This window comes from Pyxicephalus adspersus, chromosome 2 (assembly GCF_032062135.1).
Source record: "Pyxicephalus adspersus chromosome 2, UCB_Pads_2.0, whole genome shotgun sequence".
NCBI lineage: Eukaryota > Metazoa > Chordata > Amphibia > Anura > Pyxicephalidae > Pyxicephalus > Pyxicephalus adspersus.
In genome coordinates, this window is record NC_092859.1 from 98,253,054 (window position 1) to 98,272,607 (window position 19,554).

The window sequence follows — 19,554 nt, forward strand, 5'->3', positions numbered from 1 at the left end:
AATTCTGTAAACTTTGCTCAGAGCCTGCCCAGCATTTACATTAGTTTTGGTATAAACTTGAAAATACAGAGAGAGTAATTTACAATTCCAAAACATTAAGACCTACCAGAGAAACCTCCTAAAATATGAAATTGTTTTTTTTTAAAAAAAAAAAACTGCATATCTATTGTGTTGCAACAGTTCCCTTCTTAAAAAAAAAAAAAAACGTTCTAAATAGGTTTTCTAATGTGAATGTAATATACCAATTTTGGGAAGCTGAGCATACATAAATTTTAATTTTTTTCCTTTTGCTGTATGTATTTTTAGTTTTTGTGTATTGTTCTGTATTGTGTACTTTTCTTGTTTATATCAATGTTTCTTAACAAGAGTTCCATAAAACCCTAGAATTTCTCCAGAAGTTACAATGGGTTCATTAAGCAATAGGCAATTTCTGCCTTAGGATAGATTTAGTGACACCAATGATCCTTTTGGCTATCAGTAAGGATAACATTCTTCTCATTTTCATGTTCTTTGGCTAGCAAAGTAAGAGACATTATTTACAGTGACCCTCATACTAATGTACTGTGAGCTGTGGATATAGTAACTATAGCAGGGGTTCCCTGAAGACCCGAAAGTCATTTCATGGTTCCCCCATGTTAAAAACATCAGGATAGGCTAGTATAGATGCTTTAGTAGTAATGAATTAATTGCTTTGCAGTCATGTATGGGGCATCTTATACAGACACATATGAGGTCCTAAAGCCCAGTTCCTGTTACTTTTGTTTTTACGTTGCTAAAACTCTACCCCTTTATATAGGAAAAGTAAATACTCCTTATCCTTTCCATTTATAATCGCTGCTGTATAAATCTGTTCCCAAAACTGATAGCAATTCCTCTTTTTAGTTTAAAGATGTTTAGCATCTTGCAACCCACTTCCCTTAAGCTCAAACAGTCATAAATACACCCCCTGAGGGTATGTCTTTATACAGCTTGGGTTCACAGAAGAACACGGTATAGAATATTCCTGGAGAAGAATAGCTAGGACCCCAATTGCAATGTGACCAGCCAGAAGATACCTAAAATTGGTATGTGAATTTTTTGTAAATGTACTAGGCAGAAGAGAAATGCATGGAGAGGCAGGGGTTGGTTTTGAAGGAAGCCTTCAACTATGTATACACAGTAGATTATTGTCACCCAAGATGACTGGTTAGATGACTACTTTAAGCTGCCCTGTGCAAGTCTAGATCTCTAATGCTTTACTGTAACTTTTTAGCCAAATGATCATCACGCACAAGCTTGCAATTTTTAAACATTTCAGAAATACAGGACAAGGGTCTCTACCCAGCTTTTACCTATGTTTTGTTTAAGCTATCCCTAAACAAGCTCCTGAACAATACCTACAATTGGTCCTGTGTATTCAGGTCTTGTCCAGAATTCTTTAGCGTTGGCAGTGCTTCCAACTGTTTTTGTTTGCCTGAACCTATCTGTATGTTGTCTCCAAGTCCATGTTTGGACAGATCCATCCTTCACTGATTATCTTCTTGTATTACAGTAACAGAATATGTGCAACATTTATCGGGGAAGTCAAGGGTTGATAATCAAAAGGTATACCAACAGAAAAATACTTTGTTGTATATGGCAAGCAAGTTAAAGTCCTGTTTCATTTAATGACAGGCCAAGCATACTGATTTCCATAGAAAACAAGAAACATTTCCAACAGAACATGTTCCATACTTCATATCCGTAGGTCCTGTCCTGTTTGCTTATATCCTCTATTCCAGCCGTCCCCAACCTGTGGTCCGCGGCTCTGGCCGGTGCATCCCCCCGGCAGGGTCAGGAGAAGGACCATGTATCTGTTATGGATCCCAGGCTCAGACCGGAGAGCAGGTTGTGTCTCTGGATACAACCCACCCACTCTCCCATTGCAGGTATGAGCCTGGGTGGGTTTTGGTATCATTACGTCACTCTGGGGGAAGTTTTTTCCCCTTTGAGTGACACACGGCCTCCACGCATGCTCATCCTGGAGTCTGTAAATTTAGTGGTCTGTGATGTCCAAAAAGTTGGGGACCACTGCTCTATTCCATACTCAGCTGTCCTTCCTTCTTAAGTGGTCATCACAACAAAAGTGACCAAAAACCTAAAAACACTGATATTGATTGTGGCCAGTGGCGTGTAACTATCAAAGTAGCCATGTTGTAATTATGGTATTCTTAAAAGCATTGCTAAGTAGTATTTGCCAGCTCATTAACCAACCGCCAATCATTCATAAAAGTGATGATCACGTTAGCTGATTGTTACTTTCATGGATGTTAGAAATTCCATTATTTCTACAAGTACTTCCTACAGATAGCTGAATAAATGGTCCCTTACACTTAATACAGAACAGCCCAAAGGATGCAGTGGGTGCTCATTCTTGTAGTGCAGAATACTTTTAAATACAATATATAACACAAGGCACCTAAAAAGTGTTTGTTTTTTTTTAATAAAGGAAATCAGAGATTTTCCATGACACTATGCATTTTTAAATTATGACTTCCTTGTTCACACTAGCTGTGTTGGGCTGCGTTGGCCAGAGTTATCTAACACAGTCTCAATGCAAGGATACATGAATTCAATTGTTTTTAATATGCCCTGTTTAGAACCAAGCCTCGTTGGTGTGTGTTGATGTGGTGCAGTGCAGCACACAACAAGTGGAACAATGCACATCACTGCAACACACTAGGTTTTTTATGGTTGGTTTTAGCCCACTTGCAATAGGACTGAATGCTGGGGAAGATCTTGGAGTCAAGCATTGACAGATGCAGGCATTTTAGGCAAACCTAATATTCTGAAATACATTTCTGGCTCCTTATATAATGGCGACAAATTTGTTAGTACAACACAAAATAAAGCTGCTACCTATATAGTAGGAAATGACCTGCAGCTGTTAGGAGCAAAGAAAGGATGAGTTGCCCAGGAAACAGGCACAGAAATGGCTTTCCTTCTGCATTGGCTAATTCTTCTCTACAGGAGAACATTTTTCTTAAGAGAACATATTGTGCCATCTTCCTGTGAAATTAAAGCTTCTGAAGTGTTACAGGGAGAAGTTGGTTGCAGTTAGTCCATGTTGAAGGTAAAAATGATGTGTGGAAATTGCAGAGTGATTTTTAAAAAAACATATCTGAAGTACACTGCTTTCATAAGATAAAAATAAATTGTTCAATCCATCTTTAGACTTTCACTCTGCTATTACTTTAATAAGTGCAATATAAAAATAACCTTTAGTTTCAGAATTTTAAATGGATAACATTCTCTCCTAAAGAGTAATTAAGAGTTCGAAACGTAGATCACACATGCACCAGCATAACACTATTCAGAATAATTTATTGTAATGATTTCAATCTTGCTTTCCCTTGTGATTTTCATAAAATATTTTTTTAAAGTTCTGTAGTTCCTTCCTGTGGGAGTAAAGTGGTTTGCTGACGTTTCTAGCACTCTTGCAGCACTAAGGTTCCAGGACTGAATCTTTCCAGCACACTATCTGCAGAGATGTCTTTATGTTTGCATGGGTTTCCCTACTAGTACACTGCTGTATGATATATTTATACTGTGTTTTGTGAATAAATAAAATTGGACTGCCAATGGACATTTCAGTAATTATAGCTCAGAATCAAATGTGAATAATTTTTTTTTATCAATTTTCTTTCTATTCGTGGCAAATATAGGATTTTGTAAAAAAAAAAAAAATAATCAACTGTATTTAAAAATGCAACTATTGTTAGGACGGAATCTGTCTTGGTATCAGCTTATTGCAGTTCTTGATAAGCGGATATCAGACAAGAAGGGACAGTGTTTTAAGCCAATCAAGTTTTATTGCATGCACATATACTGACAGAACAAGAGGAAATCAGCTTTCTGATGCTTCTTTACGATTCAGCCTGTTTATAGGGGAGGCATATCATTTTACTGGCCACCACTGTAACCGGATCATTTTTCCACTTACCAACAATTAAATGGTCATTCGTCAACCTGTTACCTACCAGTGTATGGGGCACTTCTCTCTCTGACTATAAATATACAGAAGTCTTCACTGACCACTGATGTAAGCAGGCCATTTTCCACTGAATACCAAATTTAGGGGCATTACACTTTCTACCAATATAAAAAGGAGTTCTTTGCTGGTCCCCAATACAAAAGTATACTTCTTTACTGATCAACAATTTAAGAACACACTGCAATGTTTACTGTCTGTGTTTTATTTTCTGACCACTATTATTTTGTTTTCATTTCATGATTGTTGCTGAAAATTGTTTTGTCATATACAGAAAGTGGGTATTTAAAAGTAATCTGTCTTCTGTGCCAGATACTCTAGTTATGTCATTTTTTTATTAATTAACTATCTATTTATTATTTAAATAGCAGATCATACTAATGTTCCATGGACAGCAAACTTTTGTAGCCGGAGTTAATTTGAGAATTATCTTAAAGTGGTTTAGAAAGGTTTTTTGGCAAAGTTGCACTCAATTATATCAGCCAGATTTCCATCTTACATTCCATCCAAATACTGCAATGCCAATATTTATGGGATGCTTTGACTTCAACCTATAGTAATACAGATTGTTTTTGACTTTTTACAGTTTTCTTCTCTGTCCTTCTCAGGTCAAAATTACTCAGCGGTCATTCTGGGTTAATCTCTACGGAAGCAGGTGGTCAGTTTTTTAATAATCCCTGTTAAGTATTTTTTTACTGTATGTCTTTACACCGCATGCCAACTTTGTACATTTTCTTTGTCATTTTTACTTATTCACAACATGTCACAACAGCAATATAAAATTTAACAGCAATATAAAATTTAACTGAACATATTTTTTGGTTCAACAGAATGTTAACCTGGATGCATAGGCTTCAATTTTGTGGTTCCCTGTATTTTTAAATCATTATAGTCTAAGGATGGAAAGCACTTTTTTTCTGCTAAGTAATAATTAACACACGTAATGAGAACACAAGGTTGAATAGATATAGATTCACTTCAGAATGCTTATAGTTGAATTCCTTCATCATTGCAGATAGCACAGTGACACTAAAACTGGCATTACGGCTGACAATTTTTGAGAACAATGAACCAATAAATATTTTAAAAAACTGCAACAAAGTGTTGGCATTAGCTAAGTATAACTCAATTTGTAAATCTACTTGGGATCATTTTCTTAATGAGATGGGTAAAGTCAGCAGAACTTCACCTCAATCACAAAGCTAAGACAAGTGACGGTGCTAAGTGAACAGCATATATTTTTCTTTCGTAAATCAACTCTTTTGTGTCTGTCAGCTTTCAGTTGCTCTGTGTGGCAACATTTTTCTCAAATTATAGTTTTCTAACAAGTTAGAAATTCATTTTGACCTATTTTCATTTTGTGTTCTATTGCTATCTGTCATCAATGTTTTTTTCCCAATAATACTACTATAACATGTATTCTTATACAATATTCTTTGAACATGTGAAGGATCTGCATCATATTATTTTAAAATTTGCATTTTTATGGCCAAACTAAATTTAGGTAATCTATGGGTAGGTGCTACTGACTGTCAGGTGAACCTTACATGCCCGTCATGTCCACAAGTGGTCCTGTAATCAGCTTTAAATTGGGACAGCTGTTCTCTGAGTAAATGTTTTAGAGCTCAATCATCCTTAGAGAATAAGCATATGTTCTTTAGTACTCTTCTATCTTTGTTGCTGATCTACAGAAATCATCTGTATTTCCAAGTATATGAAATTCCACAATACTTACAAAAAGTCTCTCAATGCCGGGAAAGCTCTCAAACTTTTTTTTAAGTTATATTTTTACCTTTAGGACTTTAAAAAAAAATGTTTAACTTTGACAACATCCAAGTGAACAATACAAAGGTTTTTATACTGTGAATTTTAGGCAGTATGATTACAGCTCAAACATACATACATAAAAGCTATAGATAATAATGACAGCACAGAAATAAGAAGTATGGTTGGAAGCCTCTTTGTGATGGAGCTGTAGTGAAAGTTGGAAGGGAACCCAAGAGAATTCATACAGACAAAATAAGAAATGGTGACATGCTGGTAATAGAGAACGTGTTACAGAAAGGCATGCAGTCCCAGCGGAGTGACAATACCACAGTCTAGACTGTGATCGATCAAGTTTATTGTGTGTGTCAAGCAAGAGGCAACAGCTGTGCAAAAATATAGAAATGGATGTAATAGTGTTTATCATATAGAGATGTCATTTTACTGTATCATGTGTTTTTTCTGCAATTTGTCCGCCCTTGGGATATCAATTTACCACCCAAAAAAGCTTTTACTTTACTATATTGCTAAAAAACATTGTTCCGAAATTTTTATGATAACATTAATAATAAAAATAACATTTAGAAATGTATCTGAGAGCATGGCAGGAGGATAAGAGGATTCTAAAAACTATATCAACTAAAACTAAACTAAAAAAAACAGGAAACATGTGAATTTCTACAAATGCAACTATAGGGATTACATTTTGTCTGATAATATTTTGCCTTTCCTGGTCCCCCTACCCATATATTATATATATATTCATACAATTTCATCTAGTAACTTAGTTTTAACCTAGTGTAAGTCATCATTAAAGGGTCTTTTTCTTAAAAAAAAAAACTAGTTGTACATTAATTCAGTGCCAGTTAACAAACATTTTATTATTAGTTTTATGAATTTTGTGCATATTGCATAAATATATGGTTGTGGCTGATATGTGAATGAGGCAAAATCAAAAGTATTTTTCTCTTCCAAACAAATGTTCTTGGGATTTTCTTTTAGTATCAAATGTTCTTTTTCTTAGAATTTTATAGCAATTTTTCTCTTATTTTCTTAGGCTATTTTCTCTTTTTGATTACAATTGTCCAGCAAAAGACAACATAAATATCTGTAACCTAAATTACTGTAAATTGAAAAAAAAAGGATTATACAAACTTTATTTCATTTGGACATTTAACCACCAATATATGTTTCATTTATTCTCTTACCATGTAATTACTGATGGTTATTTCTGCATTCTTGCAAATATTACCCACATAAAATCACATCATATGTGGTATTTTTTAAAATACTGCATCCTTGTTTTATGATTGTATGTGATTGTTATATTGTATGATCTGTTTTCTGATAATATACTTTATCCACTTGGTAGGTAGTAATTTCTCACTTCCATACTCTATGAATGATAATTGTCCTCAGAGCAAGGTTATGACATTGTTTGAACTGTTGCTTTCTCAAAATATTAGTTTTAGATTTTTTAGCTTTCTAGTAAAAAGTAAATTCTTTCTGGCTTTCTAGCAAAAGTGATCTGGAAGAAATGGTGAGTACTTCTTGGAGCTCTGGACAACAGCAAATCTTTCCTAGGTGGCAAGCAGGGGACAGACAGAGGAACACCTGTTCCTTAATCAGCTCTGAAAAACAAAAAAAAAACACAGAAGCCCTTGCTTCCCAGATCACTTCCAGGTTCAAAGCTCTCAAAATCCAGCAGCTATGGCTATGAAAACAAGAAGCACTTTGTGCTTGATTTTCTTGACTGAAATGCAGAGGGGATATTGGCGGTCTAACAGACCACTGATGCCTCCATAAACAGTTTACTCTTGTCAGACTCCATGTGATATTAATACAAAAATTAAATTTTAAGAGAGATTATAAATGTGAACGTTACTTGCATCAATAACACATATACACAATTACAAATGTTCAATTGGTGTGGCCGCACATGTGAAAACAACATTTATGCAATGCATTAGGTATCACTACACATGCCACAGTGAGAGAACCCATTCTAGAACCATTATTTCAAGGTAACTTTACACTGATGAGATGTAAAGGCTTTTAAAGTGCGGCCTATAAACAATATCACATTTTTCAATCCATTTGTGGGCATATGTAATTGTATAGCTCTGAAATCTCATCTTTTAAATGTTGTTTAAAAGTAGTGGAAATTATATTTTTTTGTGCACTAAAATGAAAATTAGTATTTTGTTTACTAAAATGGTTTGATAAACAGTTTGACAAATATAGTGTAACATAAAAATGGGCAACTGCAGACTTTTTTTTCTACAGATTGTTTGCTTTCTAAATTATGTATTTGTCATGACTAAGTATGTTACCATGTGGATAAAATGAAAAAGTGAAATCTACAACTTGAGGGGTCATTGTAGAGGAATATATAACAAAATACCTTCCTTTACATTCATATGATGAGTAAGATAACAAATGAACCCAAATCACGTTTTCCATTAAAGCAGCATGAATAAAAGCTTATGTCAGTGGTCATTATATGTCTGCATTTGAGATGAATTGAGATGAACACACATCAAATGTAGGTCAGCAAAATTGAATGGACTTTAATAAAGCAGACTTATGGCAGTTAAGAGGTTGTGTTGGATCTGAGTTGCATTGCACTGCACTTTATTGGATGCAGTATAAGCCATAAAGGTTGCATTCGAACTGGCTCCAGAGCAGGTCCAACACGGCCTTTTCCTTGTCCGATACTATTTGGCTGCATTTATATTCATTTTAATAGCAAAATCGGTACTTGAAAAGAGCACCCATCAACAAGAGCTTTTTCCAAATAGTTTAGGATCACAGTTAATAAAAACTGTAAAAAAAAACCTAATGGAAATGGTTTGAATCCTAACAGCCAGAATGGCATGTAAAGGGAAATTCTTACAATTTTTATATACAGTATGTAAGGGAGGAAAACATTTTTTTTCAGTTTCCCATAACTTTCATGTCACCAGCAGGGCAGATTATGGCTATTTTGTTGTCCCAAGCAAGACACCACCATCAATCCCCCATAAACCAGCAATTACCACAACCTGGTATGCTACCAGTGCAATGCAATGGTATATCAGTCAAAACTACACAACAATAATTACCTGTCCTGGTACATGGAAGAACTGTACCTACCCAACATCCCCTCATCTGCACTGCAGATATGTCCTGCCTCTACCTTTCCCAGTGTATAACAACCCCTCCACCGCACCAAAAAATGACATACCTTCACGTATCTGCTGAAGTAGAGGAGGAGCAGAGCAGCAACCTTTGGCTGCAGGTGCAGTTGGGGCCACTTAAGACAGATGCGGCAGCTTCTTTGCCCAGAAAAAAGATGCCATCATGGGCTGGGGCTGGCAATAGGGGAACTGGGAAACCTTGGACTGGTGAAAGTGGTCACTGATTATATTTCTTATGCTCAGAAATAGTCCTGGATAGCAGACAAAACAGGAAGTGAGGGAAAATCTAATTCATGAGGACACAGAGCCTCTAATACTACCCTAAGCTCCCCAGTCTTGAAATTTACATTTTTTGGCTAGGTTTGGGCTTAAAGTGGATTTGCCCAGCTTTAAAAGACCGAGATGCTGTAAACAAAATCATATTCTATGTCTTGAAAGCTAATAAACGGTATCACTTCAACATCTACTTTTCTACTTTTATCAAAGGCTAACAAACACCAACTTTCTGCCGCTACCCAGCTGTATATAGAATTCATTAGTTTTCAGACTTTTCTTCACATATTGAATTTTGTATCTTATTTCAGTGCCTGAAATTTCATTTGATGTTAAATATAGAACCTTAGATGTTTTTTTTATAACAAATACTTATTTCAGGATAAGACTAACCATTTACCAGTGTTATCTTTTAACATTTCAACAATAATATGGAGACAACTTGTAACATCTGCCACCCACATGTATGCATTGTGTCACACAGTGTTTGTAATGAGTTCTATCTGGACAATTGTGCTGGCAGAGTAATTGTGGGGTTCAGTGCCAAGTGGGCAAGAGCCCAAATCTGATATCTCCAACAGCCTTTTGTGCTTAAAGGAAACTGTTTAACACATGCACTACGTTAAAAGAAAGCCTCCTCATTTTATCTGCATAAGGCAATTAACTTTTTTTCTCCATGTTAGGTGAAATTGTTCTAAGTAGCAGAGCTATTTGCTGATATAAACAGTTTAGAAAAGAACACCACACTGCTAAAATCATTTAGTTCTGGGCAGTAAATTTGTATAATACCTCTAAGCAGTTCTACTCATACTTTTTACCACAATGTGGAGGTTACTGGGATCATAGCAAGGGCTGCATTTTGTATTCTGAAGTGAGAGCCTTATATTTCATATAAATATGAATACATTTAGGATGTTCTTTGTTGTGTATGATGGCTCATCTGGCTCAGCTCTGCAAAGAGTGGGACCTTTTCTTTATATAGGGTAATGATTTCCAAATGGTGACCCAGAAGTCATAAGTGCCGCTTGGCTTTCTTTGAGTTAGCACCCAGCATACTTTCAGATTGAATGTTTTTTTTTAATACCCACTGCATTATAAAGCTTACTGCATTCTGTATTAGTAAGTACTTACCAGGATTTAGGGAGACATGTTTGATGTCTGTCTGTCAGTTGCAGTCTTACTAGGCAACAACCACACACTCTTCTATTGCTTCCACTGGCTCATCCACTACTCCATTTCACTACATCCATGCCCTGCCATCCTTATTCTTGCATAGATTAGATGTTTTCACTTTAGCCTGCTATCCTAATTACAGCAACTAAAGTTCAAGACTATGACATGTTAAATTTATTAAATAAATTGGATTGTGTAACTAAATTTATACAGGTGATCTCTCCTCTCATAATATTGAGATTAGCCAAAAAATAATAGGTGAAGACAAATAGGATTTGTATTTAAAGTTTCAACAGTCTCTGGAAATGTCACAGTAAAGACAATTTTCTCTGTCCCAAAATGTAGCATTGCTTTAGGAACTTTCAACAGCATGACAAAATGTTTCTAAAGAAAGAACCCTTGTGGTAAACCAAACTAAGGGTTATATTTTTAAATGATGATTTTACAGTCAAGGTGCTAAACAGTACACAAGTAGATACAATTGAATACTTCCTCAAACAATTTCCAATAAAAATCAGCTAAAACTAAGCAGGAATGTTGTTCTGTATTTGAAAAGCTCCCAAATGCTGCCAAAAGTGCCAAAACTTGCCATTGGCAATCAGATCAATAACATTCTATACATTTCACCAACGTTTTATGGAAATAATATTTCTACTATGAAAGTCATTCAAATTATTTCATATGGATTACTTGACTATGTCACCGTCCGTAACCTGCAGCTTTTTTGGAACATAATTCCCAGGTTTCCAAAAACACTGACAGTTTGCTATTTGTTTTACTTAGCTATACATTTACTTTGCCTTTACATTACAAATGCTTTGCATTCCTTATTCTTTGACCCAGGGGTGTTAAATCTAGAGCGGATAAAATCAATATATGAATCATTAGCAATATTAGGTATATCAGATTAAAGAGAATTCAAAAAATGTATTTATGGTTTAGGTTTTTACTACAGTCTGTATCCTCCTATTAGTACTTGAATCACAGGGCACAAAGTGAAGGAAAATATTACGGATCAGGCCATTACCAGCAATAGCAATCTAAATGATGTTCTAGCTTTTCCCCACTCTAATCAAATCTAAAAAGAAAAGTGTTGGAAATTTGCCATATGAAATATGTGATTACCAGAAAATAATGCAACAAAAGACTGCAGTGTTGATCACAATGTGCCTGATTATTTAAAGCTTTCCAAGGCTGGAGAGGATAAACTTTTATCATTAATGCTGGGTGATCCAGCAAACCTAGAGCTTTAATAAATCAGACCCAATTACACAATCACCCATATTTTTGGTGGGTGATTACATATGTTTTAGTTTACCTATGAGCAATGCGTTTTTTATAATATTGCATGCACTGAAAATGCACATTAGAGTGCAGGTTTGTTTAAGGCAAGTTGTACAGTAGTCATTGTAAATCTCAGCAGAAGCCTACAATCCAAATCTCAGATCTGCCCAGTCTTTACCAGCATCGCTCTCAAACTCTTCATTAAAAAGAGAACTAGAGATGTGGAAACTGGAGGACTACATCAAAAGAATTGAGGCAGCACACCCACTGTTCAGCTAATTGGATGATTAAATAAAAAATAGAGAATGTTCCCCTTTGAATTATAGACACTTGAGACTTGGTTTTACTTAATTTATATTAGAAATCCTTATTACATGCCTGTATTAGTGCTAATTTATTTAAGAGACAATCTCTATAAATATATTTAGCTAAGACAAATGACTTATATTTTAGATATTTTGTTGGCAAATTCACCCCAGGTTGCAATCCATTAGTTTACAGCGAGCATACCTGTCTAGTGAACACATTTTTAAAGCTTTGGTTTATTTCTAAAAAACACAATATTTTGATAGGTTTGCATCTGAATATGTTTAGCTTGCTTTTTTTTTTCTTGAATATATTCAATGTTCAAATGATATTTCAAAACAAACCTGAGTAACATTTGACATCTATTTTTTTCTTTTCAGAGTAACTATGAAAAAGGAATGTTTTTCATTCTCAGCACAAGAACTGTTGACTATTACTCAAGCCGAATTTTATTTTGGAAAGCATCAGCAAGCAGATGTTATTATTTTCAAATCCCTGGCCAGCTTTTTTGTTTGTTAGATGTCAGCATATTAATATTTGGTCACTCAGAAATAATATCCAAGAAAATATGCCAGGGTAGTACAAGTAGAATTTTCTGAATATAATTGGTAATTTTGAAGCGCCAAAATAATTAAAAATAAAACTTACTTTGAAATAGTGAAGCACACACAGATTTGGCCTTATTTAAAGGTTATGTTCATAATTAACAATGTGATTTCTATTAATATTACAACGTGGGTTATCTGTGTGCTTTAGATATAGAAGTGTTTGCCTTTTAGTATAAAAATCTAAAGAGATATGCGGCTGAGCTTTACATGAGATTTTTTTTGTTTATGCTTTGCAGTTTGAAATTGCTCAGTTTTTCATTGAGCTGTATTATGAGAAATTTGTCAAGAAGATGTTTGAATTACTTAATGAGGACTTAAATTAAATTTTTTTCCCTAAATAAAAATGTAGAAAACCCTTTTATATAAGGTGAAAGTTACCTTCTTTTTTGGGAGAGGGGGTTTAAAACTCCTTTAAAAAAAATGGCAAAGCCCCTCTTCTCCTATCTTGATTGTTGCAGCAATCAGAATGGGGGTGCAGAGCCTTCTGGGATACCTTTATCATGCATCGCAGGAGGCTTTTGGCTGCTCCTTCTTTCTGTACATGCCTGATTTCGCAGAAGGAGCTTATTCTTCAGAAGAAAGGTGGAAGAAGGAGGAGGATACCAGGATGTGAAAAAAGTGAGTAAAAGTGAGTTTAAAGCAAAGCTGCCATCAAAATTCAAACCCAATACCACCCATCCTATCTTGGGGTGCCTTTGCTGTTGAATTGTGTTTTTAGTAACTCACTGCAAAATCTAAAATAATTTTTCAACTATCCTTCATGGAATTGCATTGGTTAGCTATAAACTGTAAGAGGAAACATACATTTCAATGAAAAAAGTCCCTGATTTAGGCAATCATACTTGTGGCAAGAGCATTCCTTCCTTCTCATCTCAGAAGATTGGGAGGCATAGCTTTTCAGATTGGCATTCAGCTACTCATACTCCAACAAATGTTGCATCGTTGGGAAGCAGGAAGTTTGTTTTATCCCACCCATGCCCAAGAAGTACTGGGATTTTATAATGACATCAAGTCTAGAGGTAACCACAGCAATGTCCGAAGAACTGTGTTAAGTTGGTGTTGAATGGAAAAGTAAAATGACAAAATAGTGAAAACAGTGAACATAGAAAACGTGTTTATCTATAATAAATTAAATCAATTTCCTGATAACATGTCAAAAATATATTTAAGGTAATTTATGTACATAATCCTCTAAAAATAACTATCAACATGAAACCTGATCCCAAAAACAATGGGTAGGTTAACAGTAACGGTAGGTTACTTTGTGTTCCCCCAAAATTGTATGTTGACAATGTTAGTGACATTAGATACAGTTAATGACATGTCTATGACAGCATTGTCTAATATGTCAGTGCCCTATATACATAAATACAAACAAATCTGTAAAAGCTCCAACGATGCTCTAGTTTAGCACTTTTTTTACTACTTTAGGAACACTGAACATGAAAACTTGCTGGCATAGGTGAATCTTTTTGAATATTTTTAGGAGAGAAAAACTTTACAGAGTGGGAAACAGTATTCTTTTGATTACAAGATTAGTCATCCAAAGAACTAAAAATGACCCTTGAGAACTTGCTGGTGTGGTGTGCATGCAATCTCCAACTATCCTCTTCTCCCAGAGTCTCCAGGGTGCACATACATAAAATCTAAGCTGTTAAATTGACAGTTCCACCACCATTTGCACCAACACACACCTATGGTTGATCAGCAGGTTGTCTGCTGAACCTCCAAATAAAGAATTGTTGACCAATCTGGTCAAAAACATTTTTTACTGGGTAGACTTACTATGTTATTTTTTGTTAAAGTATTTGTGATTGTGTGTTATGATGTAGTTTGCTAATGATGCATGTAAAAAGTAACAATGTTGAATACATTAGGCACGTTTACCATCTTCTGGTAAGAATGAGTTTATTTACACAACGTTTTTCATTCTGACTGAAGAAAAAAGCTGAATATTACTGAAAAACAAGCCTTAGCTGAGTTGAGATGTTATGTGAGATAATCATTAACCGGGAAATGAGCCAGACTAAAATCTGTCACAGATGGAACTACACAGAGACATGGTCAGAAGACAGTGTGTGGTCAATTCTGGTTACAGGCAAAGAAAATATGCCAGGGCAGAGAAATCTAAAAATAAAGCATGACTCATAAACTATTGTAAATAAAACGATACTAAGATTAATCAAACCAAAACAACAATTATATTAACACTGTAATGGGAATAAGGGATGTGAACAATCACATGGGATATTGCGTCAATTTTTTGCCCAAACAAGCAACAAAATGCTGCTTCCTGTAGAAACTTGATGCATTGCTGTGGCCCAGCACAGCACCTGCAGCTGCAAAGGTCATTTTGCAAAGCTTTGGTAAACAGGAAACCTTTGACCAAGAGCAATTTACAAATATTACCAGCAATAACACTTCTGATATTCAGATATTCCAGTAAGTGGGTTTGTCCAGTAATTGGGTAATGTCAAAATAACACTAAAACCATGTTTTTTGGACGTTACCAGGTGAATTTAGGGGAGCAAGTCAACCACAACATTTATCAAATGCGTTGTTGTGAGGTTGAATGTGATTCACTGCACCGCAAAGCATTATGAGCAATCTCCATTCTTCTAGCAGCAACTGCAACATCACCACAGCTCACTAAAGTTGGACATGCCTTCATTCAAATCAATAGAAGTGGCTGACCGCTCAATGGTGGCCAGAAGATACATGGTACATCCTGGGATTGTTCTGTAAACCATCGCACATGGAATACAACTACCTTGCATTGAATGGGAGTTTTTGGGAGTGCAGAGTGGGGGGTGTGGGCCCTCTGCCCCATAGGATATGCTAATCACTTTCACTAATCATATAGAGCAGGTGAGTCAAACTGAAATCACATATGGGGCTGAAATCTAAAACACTAAGTCGCGGGTTAAACATTTTATTAGGATACATACTCTTAGTGTAAGTATAAATCCTGCCTCACTCTGAGACACCATATCACACACCATCCTCATGCATTAATGTTCTGAAAATAAGAACATGCTTGTCTTCGTGAAGCATGAACATATTGTAAGGCCCGGATCAATACCAGTATTCCCCAGACACCAATCCCCCATATCTATGCCGCAGTCTTCACCTATAGCAGCCCCCGCTCAGCCTGGGGAGACTGGTTGTGTCTCCCAGCACTCGGGTGCCCCCAGGACTTAGTGCACAAAGCTTGGTGTCTGGAGATAAGCCGGCAGCCGACCCGGCGCCCAACAATGCAGAGTACAGAGCCACAAATGCAGAGTAAGAAGTGTCAGGAAATCCAAAAAAACTAGCCGAGGTCAAAAACACAGGTCCATCCAGCGAAGTACAAAGGGCAAAGGCAAAAACAGAGTTGGGGGTCACAGGTTAAGGTCGGTCCAGGCAGAGTTCAAACAGATAGTCAGAAACAGGCACAGGTCAGTAACAGAAAACTCACAAAAACACTCCAACACTGGTAAGCCCAGCAGACGCTATACCAGACCCCTCTGACAGGGAGCAGAGAGGATATAAAGCCCCAGCAGCCAATGACAGCCTGGGATTAGGAGGAACTACTCCGTTTATCAGCTACACACAACTCAATTCCCTTTAGCTGTGCAGCACTAGTGCAGAGGATGCAGAGGGAAAACCTAAGCCACAGGGATGCTGCAACCTACAAGGCACTAATCCTGCAACCCCAGTGCTACCGCCAGCGCAAGCGCCAGAGGGAATGGACTGCGTGCCCTCCTGTGGTGAGGTATCACCTGGGATCTTACACCCAGAGGGCGTCTCCTAACACATATATTAGCTTTCCACTCTTTAATAAATTGTCTCCTTTCTGCATCAACTTTTTACTTGTTGGACATTTTGGGAGTGATTGCTTTTTTGTTCTAAGCAGCTTTTTCTGAGGTCGTTGTACCTGACCTATCCTGGCCTGTCTATGTGACAGGAATGGAGCCACTGACTGTGCTGAGGTGAAGGCTTGTGTTTCTGAGTCTGGAGACATTGCTAATGTAACATCCCACTGAGATTCCATACCTGGAGCAGCAGCATACTACTGGCAGCAGGACCGGCACAGTCACCGCCAGCCACATAAAACGACCAGGCGGGCTGAATTCGGTCAGCGAGCCTTGTGTTTGACACCTGTGATATAGAGGTTCCCTAACTATTTGTACATTAATTTTACAGTGTGGACAGCTTTCTTAAACACAGATTAGGTTTATTGATAGATCCATTAAATGGCATTGACCATTACAATTTAGAATCATAGGTATAGCAAGCCTGTGATCACGGGCTAAAGCAATTGTAGCTGTTATTGATAGTTCTGGCATCAGTTATAAAGGAGAGTAATCATTATTTTAAGGTGCATGTACATTACTATTTACTAGTAGCATGCTGTTAGAAATCACCATACTATACTATATAAGGGGCCATATTATACCTCCTGTTATGTTGTCTGGCCAAGTCACATTTAAATACTTTTTATGGCAAAGCATGACAGACCTAAGCCAGGCAGACTGTAAAGTCCAAACACCTAAAGAAACAGGAGTCTCAATATCATGATCTACATTACAGAAGGAGAACAGGGCATATAGGTAGGGGAGATAAGCTTTTAACATTTTTAGACTGTTTTATGCACTATGCTGCTGCAAATTATTTTCTGTCAGTAACATTAATATTTTTCTTTCATTGTTATAGTTTATTAATGGGGGCACAGAGCAGAACGTAAGGTTTACTGAAACAAAAATTTAGATTTTTGCCTGATAAAGTATGTATTAGTGCTCTATAAAGGGCACCTAAGTGAGCAAGTAATTCATTTTTATGTCATATCTTAAATGAACAAAGTTATCCAGAACCAAATGGCACTGTGTGAAAAAGTAATTGCTCCCTAATTAAATCAGCCCAATTACAGAGATAATTATAGTCAACTGATTAAACACAGCAAGGCTTGATTACATTTAGTCCTGCTCAATGTTAACTTGACTTATTATTTTGAACTATTACCATCAGAATGATATTTCCAATACAAAGATCCAACAAACAAAGGATATGGCAATGAAAGAAGATTCACAAAAAAACATCCAAATGTGATCTAAAATGGATTAGCAAATGCATGTTAAAATGGGTGAAAAAAACGTTTGCACTGACACAGGAAAAAAATCACGACCTAAAATCAACAAAGTTATTGTGGCATGACCGGAGACATGCTTTAAGGTCCATTTCATATTTACAGCTGACCACAGAATTCTACCACAGGAATAAATTAGGGGAAACAGTTGGGAACCATTTTGTTCATGCGTTTGCATGCAGCTGTGGTGGATGGCAGTGTAGTTTCTGAAAGTGACAATTAGCTTCTGGCCAGAAGGTTGCTTTTCCTTGAAAGAACCCCACTCAACCTCAAGACAAAGTGGTTTTCAGTCTGTACAGATGAAAGCATAGTCAAGTCTTAAAGGGGCCTAAATGTGTAGCTGGTGGCGCAATGTGTCGTCAGGTGGCACAATGTGATTGGGCACTCTGCCCATTTAATAATACTCTGTCAGCAGCACCCTTGCCCGTTATAGCCTCTGTGTTACAGTGTGCTTGGGTACGTTGTTATGTTGAATTACCTTTTTGACCTCTGTTGTCTTTCCCTGTGTCCTGTCATCAGCTCGTACTTATTATCAGCAGCGACCCGATCTGATTGTTGACTTTGCATGAACTCTGCCTGCCCTGACTTCGGATTGTCCCTGACTACGTCTTCTTCGTTTTGATTGATCGGATTGATGTGTTTTGACCTCGGCCTGTACCTGGATTATGGAATAAAGTTTGTTGAAAGTGTACCCCGGAGTTGGTTGTGATTTGTGTGCCCAGGCGCATTACACATTGGCCATCAGAACAAATAAATGACCTCAGCAGGGACACAGATAGCAGTAAAAACTTAACAGTGAGGTTAGCCCTTCCCTACCATATCTAAAACTAACTTTATCATTATATATTTGTAATATGCCTCTAAATGAAAGCAGTAAAATTACTCGAATACGATATGAAAGTCTATTTATGGATTATTTTATACGCTTGTCATTTGTTTTTCAGTTTGAAACTTTTTGCATCTTTTTTAGACATTTTATGTAAATTAAATTCCTATATTTATAATAAAGTGAAATAGGAATTTCCCCAAAAATATTGTGTTGTAACATTATTATAGAAGTGGTATACATACCAGTAAAATAACTTGTTATACAGAGTTCTTCCTCTTCCTAATTCCCTGTTGGCAATATCACAAACTCAATAATCTCTTCCTAGCCATTCCAATCTATACAAAAATAAAAAAAAAATCCATTTTATTTTTTGCTGTTGTAATCTAATGGGACTGTTTGAGATTGGCAATGATGTTTAAACTCATACCAGCATTTGTCTGACATGTAAATGTTGGAATTGCCAAAAATACACATAACTAATATCAACATTTTACATAAAGTTAGAAGCTGAAAGGTCGTTCATGCCTGCAGTTATAAAACTTTGAGCTAAATCCTAATTTTTCTCTAGCTGCATTGTAAAAATAATATTGATTCAGTATTAGATTAGATGGAAGAAAATGTTTTCCCCTCCAACATTGTGTAGACATAGCCTGAATATTAAATGCGTGTTTTCATGTGATCTAGAATTTTAGACTTAGACTTCTTGTTACTGTTCATTTCTTGTTTTGCTGTTGCAGAATGCTTATTACATTCTCTTGTGATCATGTTTACTGATAAAATACTAGTTATCAACACAAAGGTTATTGAATGGTGGAGAAACAAAAAAGTCTACACACAGATGAAAATCACTACTTTGCTATAGTGCTGTGTTCATGCAAATAATCTACAATATAGATCTATCTCATTTTATGATTTATGGAAACTGAATTCTAAAATTTATATACATAAACATTTTATTCTGTAGCAGAAAAGTATACACTGGTTCTTTTGCTACTTGTGGATCC

The 19,554-nt window shown here is 36.2% G+C and overlaps 1 long non-coding RNA gene across 1 annotated transcript; it reads left to right on the forward strand.

Annotated features, from left to right (window-relative positions):
* Nucleotides 1-958: 958 nt before the first annotated feature.
* LOC140324046 (uncharacterized) lies at nucleotides 959-12,956 on the forward strand. The gene is made up of 4 exons (XR_011919473.1): nucleotides 959-1,064; nucleotides 1,532-1,584; nucleotides 4,618-4,664; nucleotides 12,369-12,956. It is a non-coding gene; the product is annotated as an uncharacterized lncRNA (long non-coding RNA).
* The last annotated feature ends 6,598 nt before the right edge of the window (nucleotides 12,957-19,554 follow it).